The sequence below is a fragment of the Mus caroli genome, chromosome 12 (genome assembly GCF_900094665.2).
Source record: "Mus caroli chromosome 12, CAROLI_EIJ_v1.1, whole genome shotgun sequence".
NCBI lineage: Eukaryota > Metazoa > Chordata > Mammalia > Rodentia > Muridae > Mus > Mus caroli.
The window spans coordinates 57,376,994-57,382,736 of record NC_034581.1 but is presented as its reverse complement, the minus strand read 5'-3'; the positions used below and the strand labels follow the sequence as shown (position 1 = coordinate 57,382,736).

The following is a 5,743-nucleotide window of genomic DNA, read 5'->3' as shown; positions in this document are numbered from 1 at the left end:
TTTGTATACACAGTTATTTCTTAGTCATGTTAGATTCAGACGTTAGGCACTGGAAAATAGTTATTCAAAGCAAATGTAAATACCAGCTTTCTGCCTAATATCCATTCTGTGTCCTAGAAGTTCCATTTTTTTTTTTGTTTCTATAGACTTATAAGGTTGATTGAAACTGTGCCAATTCCTCCTCCTTTAATCACATTGCTTTTCCCTGATTCTAAGAATCCTCAAGTCCTTGCTCCATGAAATGTCCTGGGAGGAAAACCTCTGCCTCAAACATCAGGTTTTTTTTTAATTCTATGTATCTTCATTGTTCTTTCCATGAAGGCCAACTGAATTTGGCATATCTTTGTGCCCTGACATGTATAGCTTTGTTATTTCATGCAATTTTTCTACTTGTTCTTAGTGAGCACACTTTTTCTGTTTCAGAATGCATTACAGTCAGTATCCATGTGGTAACTGTTGTCTCTTCATTTTTGAAGTGTTTCCATAAGACATTGTATTTCTGTTTTAGATCTTTATTAAGTAAGCACTCATTCTTACCTCTGAATGATTCTCCTGATGTTCCAGCTTTAGCAATATTTAAGAAGATTTATAAGATTGTCTAGTTTCAGCTTCAATTTTAAGGACTTAACTTTCATCTTAACAACATCAGTGTCTGCAGCATAAATTAAGTTGTAGTAGTAGTAGTAACAAATGGTTAAGTTAGCCACATACTGAAAAACACACTGACATTGTATCATAACATTTTAAAAGTATATATAATATCCTTGAGTAAAACTTAAAGGGTTTAGGCAAATAGGGAATATTGGGGTACATCCTAAGAGGGCTGCTTCAATTCTCATGGAAAAGATGGAAGGGAAAAGGAATGAGATGAGTGTAATAAGGGGAATCCACAAAGTACCAAACATCTAGGCAAAATACTTAGTAAGTTGGGAGGTCTCAGGGATATTATAAAATTGCCAACTTAGATAGAGCACTTTCCAAATCTCACAAATAAAATTATTTCCTCCCATTCAAGAGGAACTTCCAACTTTTGCTTAATAAAATGGTTACTTTCATTCTGATCTTTCAGATTTATCTTTCAGGACTGTCAATTCCTTGTCCATCCCATGAAATGAATTAGGCTCAAACTACTATTTCAGGTGATAAGGCTTCCAGGGAAGTCTCCATGGCTCCCACTGTTCACATTCTCGTAGCCTTGCCATCTCCTGTACCTCCATCTTTCCTGACTATACTGCAAAGGACAAAAAGTTCAAGCTAAATGCAAAGAAATCTACAAAAAAAAAAAAATAACAATAGATGGTTGTATACCAATAAATGTCACACCATCCTACACAAGGAATTTGCCAGACAGCTCATCTACCAAGTCTACCAAGCCTCACACTTGGGCTGCTGAAAGCTGGAAAACTTGCTAGGAGAGGCAAAGTACAAAATTTTTGATTGGGACACTTGGTGGAAGAGGCAATTTCAAAATGCCCTACCTATAGGACTGTGTATCTATCCAGCCCCAGCCAAAAAAACTCCAGAAAGTAGATCAGAGGCCAATGGCCCAGAGCCCATTGGGAAATAGATTACACAGAGATAAAACCAGAAAAGTATGGGTATAAATATGTATTAGTCTTTATATATATACCTTTTCAGGATGTATAAAAGCCAACCCAACAAACCAGAAGACTGCCAATGTAACTACAAAAGAGATTTTAAAAAAATCATACCAAGATATGGCCTATCCATCCTGCTTGGGACAGACAGTGGACCAATTTCCATCTCTCATGTAACCCAATCTCTAGTACAAGCCTTGGGGACTAATTGAAAATTACATTGTGCCTAGAGACCACAAAGTTCATGTCAGGTAGAGAGGATAAATTGGACCCTGAAGGAGTCCTTTACTAAATTAAGCCTTAAAACTGGCAGTGACTGGGTATGTCTCTTACCTTATTCTTTATCTAAGGCTAGAAACACCCCCTAAACTTTGGGTCTTACCTTTTTGAGATACTATACAGAAGCCGCCCCCATGTTACATAATCTCCAATCTGATATTATAGCTATATGTGATCAGTACAATTTTTTTTTTAATCTCTAGAAGTCCTCCACAGGGTCCAGAAGCATCTCTGGCCTACCATTTGCCAGATTTGTGAATCTACTCCTACCCCTTACCCCTATTTCCCAGACGAGGAAGTCTGGGTCAAGAGGCATCATAAGACTCTGGAATCTCACTGAAAAAGACCTCACAGTGTGATCCTGACCATACCAATGGCTGTGATAGTGAACAGGATCAGGGATATGTAGTTCCACGTTAAGCCTGCTGGGAAAGTAACAACCCAGCAGCTGCCATCTGGAGCAGAGAGTGCTTCAGATGACTCTCCTTAGGAACAATGCAGAGGTACTACAGATTCCATCTATCCAGTAAAGTCTGAGACTGCAGCACTCCTAATCCTACTTGCCTGCTGCTTACAACCTGCCATATCAGCTGTCAACCCCCACTATCCAGTCAACCTTACCAAAATCTGTAAAAAAATTTTCTCAAGGATTCCAGATGATTCCTTACTCTAGGGAGAGGAGGAAAGGAGGCAATTGACCTGATCCAGTCTGACTCCATGACAGGCTGTAAACTAGCAGTTCAGGAGACCAGGCCTGAATTTCTACTTCCCAGAACTTGGCAAGTCAGTTTCTGTAACAACCACAGGCTTATTTCAAATATACCTCTCCCCAGCTTTCAAAAAGATAGTTAAGCCGGCTTGGCGCCAAGAGGTTAAGAGCTACCCCTCCTTGGTATAAATCATAAATAATCTAAATCATAGCATCACCCAGACCCCCAGAGATAGATCAATCAAGATACAGAACATGTACCCCTGCCTGATGTTCCTACTTTGGCTTTAAAACTGAATCTGCAAATTCAGTCAGAGTCCTTCCCTCCAGATGGAATTGTAATGACACCTTTGGCTTTTTCATGCTATTGGAGTCTGGGATACCATACTTCAGTGATTCAGGAACCCTAACAGCATCAATAAATTTTATTGCTCCAGTGTCTGTCCTAACATATCAAGTTGATCAACAGAAAAACTTCATCTTCCAAAGGTAGCACAGAGAATAAAGAGTTGCCCCCAACCATTTGGTACTTAATCTTTCTGGAGGCTATCCAGAAGAAAATCATATCTTACCTGTATCAGAGGTCTGCTGGAATTTTATTAACCTTTACAAACACCATTTCACTCAATCATTCCTTAAAAAATGTTTTAAACAATTAAGTCTATAATAAAACCATGTAACATTCAACAATACATTCCATCCCAGTTACACCCATAATAAACCACTTTAAAAGAGCAGTTTTCATCCATGCCAGGTAAAGGTGTTAGACTGAAAAGTATTCTTTTTAACGAGCTGTCTGTCATTCAAGAAATCTGCTTTACCTCACCATATGTGGCAGACTTATGTATCCCCCAGAGTGGACACAGTCGTCTTTGCAGTCTCTTTCAAATCAGTTTCACAATATGAAAGTATTTGTGAACAGAGAAGTCAAAATCTGGAGGAATCGTTGGTTGACTCTCCTTTGTGTCCTTCTGCTAAGAGCTTCATAACCACAAAGTTGAACTTGACAACCTTAAGGATTCTACTGACCTCACTGTCTGGATTGGGGATATTTTCAAGGATCATTTTTGCCTGCTTAAAGTGCTTATTAGCTGCCACATACAGCTCTGGAGCCTGAAGAGGAGGGCTATATTTATTGAGGTCAGCCATTTCCTTGAACTGCAGGTAGTTCACTGGTGGCAGTGTAATCACATCATCACACTGTTGAACAAAGCAGACCTGTGCTCATACCAGACCTGATCACTATCAAGCTCAAACCTGGGCTTGAACACTTTGTCATCCATGCCAAACATGACCATCATTCTGAACATCCCAACACACATTTCTGATAAGCCTGGCTGATTATGATCTCTTGGCTCAATGGACCAACTTTCTTTCTCTCCTTTGTTTGTTTGTTTGTTTTGTTTTGTTTTCTGCTGTGGTCTTTCAGCTGTTCCTCCATTATCTTCACCTCTGCCATCTGAGAGCTGTCAGGTTTGACATCAGTGACGCATACAGGAACTCAGAGAGTTACCAGTAGATGTAGTAGAACTCACGCATGCTGTACAGCTCCAGCTCAAAGGCAATGATCAGATACTGAATCATAATTTGAAGATTTTGGTAAAGAACCCAGATTCCTAAACAGGTCCAATGTAGTCTCTCAGGCTCCTGTTTCAACAACGTAGTGTGAAGCACTGCATCGAAGTTGTCTGCAACGGGTACTCTTACATTTCTTCAAGAACATTCTTCCCCTGCAGTATAAAACTCATCTTGCAAGGTAACAAACTTCTCCAGAATGTGATCAAGTTTGACTCTCTGCTGAGCCCTGTTATGGCTATGAATCTGAACAAGACTACAAAATGGCCAAACACAGTGAGTAACAAAGTAGTCGATACAGTCCTTAGCCTGGTGATTATTATATAGGCAACACTTGGGGGATAGCACTGGAGGACTGATGAAGGACCAAAGGGTATCTTTCACCATGTCTTTCATGAGAGGAGTTTCCAAAGATCTTTTTGTTATCCACGAGGAAAAGTGGTTTGTAACAGAGATCTTGAAAAAACACATGGTAACAGTTCACTAAATTCACACACAAAAAAATCAAGGATACAATGTGAGTCTGGTAAATTCTCAAACAGATTTTACTCTGTTTATTAATCTTGAGTAATAGTTGACCATTTCTTTTCTTTTAATTATTTTTGCATAGTGAGGAAAATGAGTGTAAGTAATCTCTGGTTAACAAGGGGATCAAAATCCATCATAATTGTAAGGTTTCTAGTTCAACCTCTGGATCTCTCTCTTCTCCTTGTTTACTTTGAGTTCTCAAGATGACATATCTTCCACATCTTTTAGCATTCCTGTAACTCTGTCGGATCTGTAAGATCTATCACACTGTTGACCATTTTTAATCCAGGTCATTGACTGAAAAATCTTCTTCTTCAAAAGAGCAGCTTTATTTAGTCTTTCCCTTGCAATGTCTCAGATCTTCAAGATTCCCAGAGCAAAAGCTTTCATGGCAGGATCTTCTATGAAGTCCAGATTAGGAATGTAAAGGCATGTAAACACTGTCTGTGTCAAAGAATGACCTTTGAGCCATGTGATCAAACAGCAAAAGCAGGTATCCATTATTCCTAGCAGTTCAGGCAAGCTGAGGTCTTTAATTTTAATGGTGCCATCCTTGATAGCTTGTTCAAAATTGAGAACCTTTCTATTCACTTGGTTTCCAATCATCCTGGCAACCATCCTGGGATTCATCATTTCTATAGCAGACATGGCTTCAAAAGAACAAAACAGCTTATCATGAAGCAGTTCTCCCAACTTCAGTTCTTGACAAACATCTTCAAAATCCTGGGTTATGTCCACCCAGCTTGTACTATTTCTTCTTCTTTTTTTTCCCCAGGGACACTGAACTCCTGTTCCAAAGCATCATCATTTACAGCAGCTTCCATAACCATGATGCCTAGGCCTCCATATCCGGGTAGGTAGTCATCTTCTCTTCTCGCGGAATTATAGGGCATGGTGAGACCGGAAGGCATTCTCTATTTTCTTCACCTCTGGACAAGACCGGGTAATGGGCAGAACCCAGGAGAGGCAGAGCCTAGGGGCTTGCAGCCCACCTCAAGTCTTCCTGGGAAACTTTGAAAGGTGACTCAAGGTTGGAGGCAAGGTGTGGAGCTTC

General features: G+C 39.8%; 1 pseudogene; it reads right to left on the bottom strand.

Annotated features, from left to right (window-relative positions):
• Positions 1-3,470: 3,470 nt before the first annotated feature.
• Positions 3,471-5,519, bottom strand: LOC110307527 (annotated as a pseudogene).
• Positions 5,520-5,743: the final 224 nt, after the last annotated feature.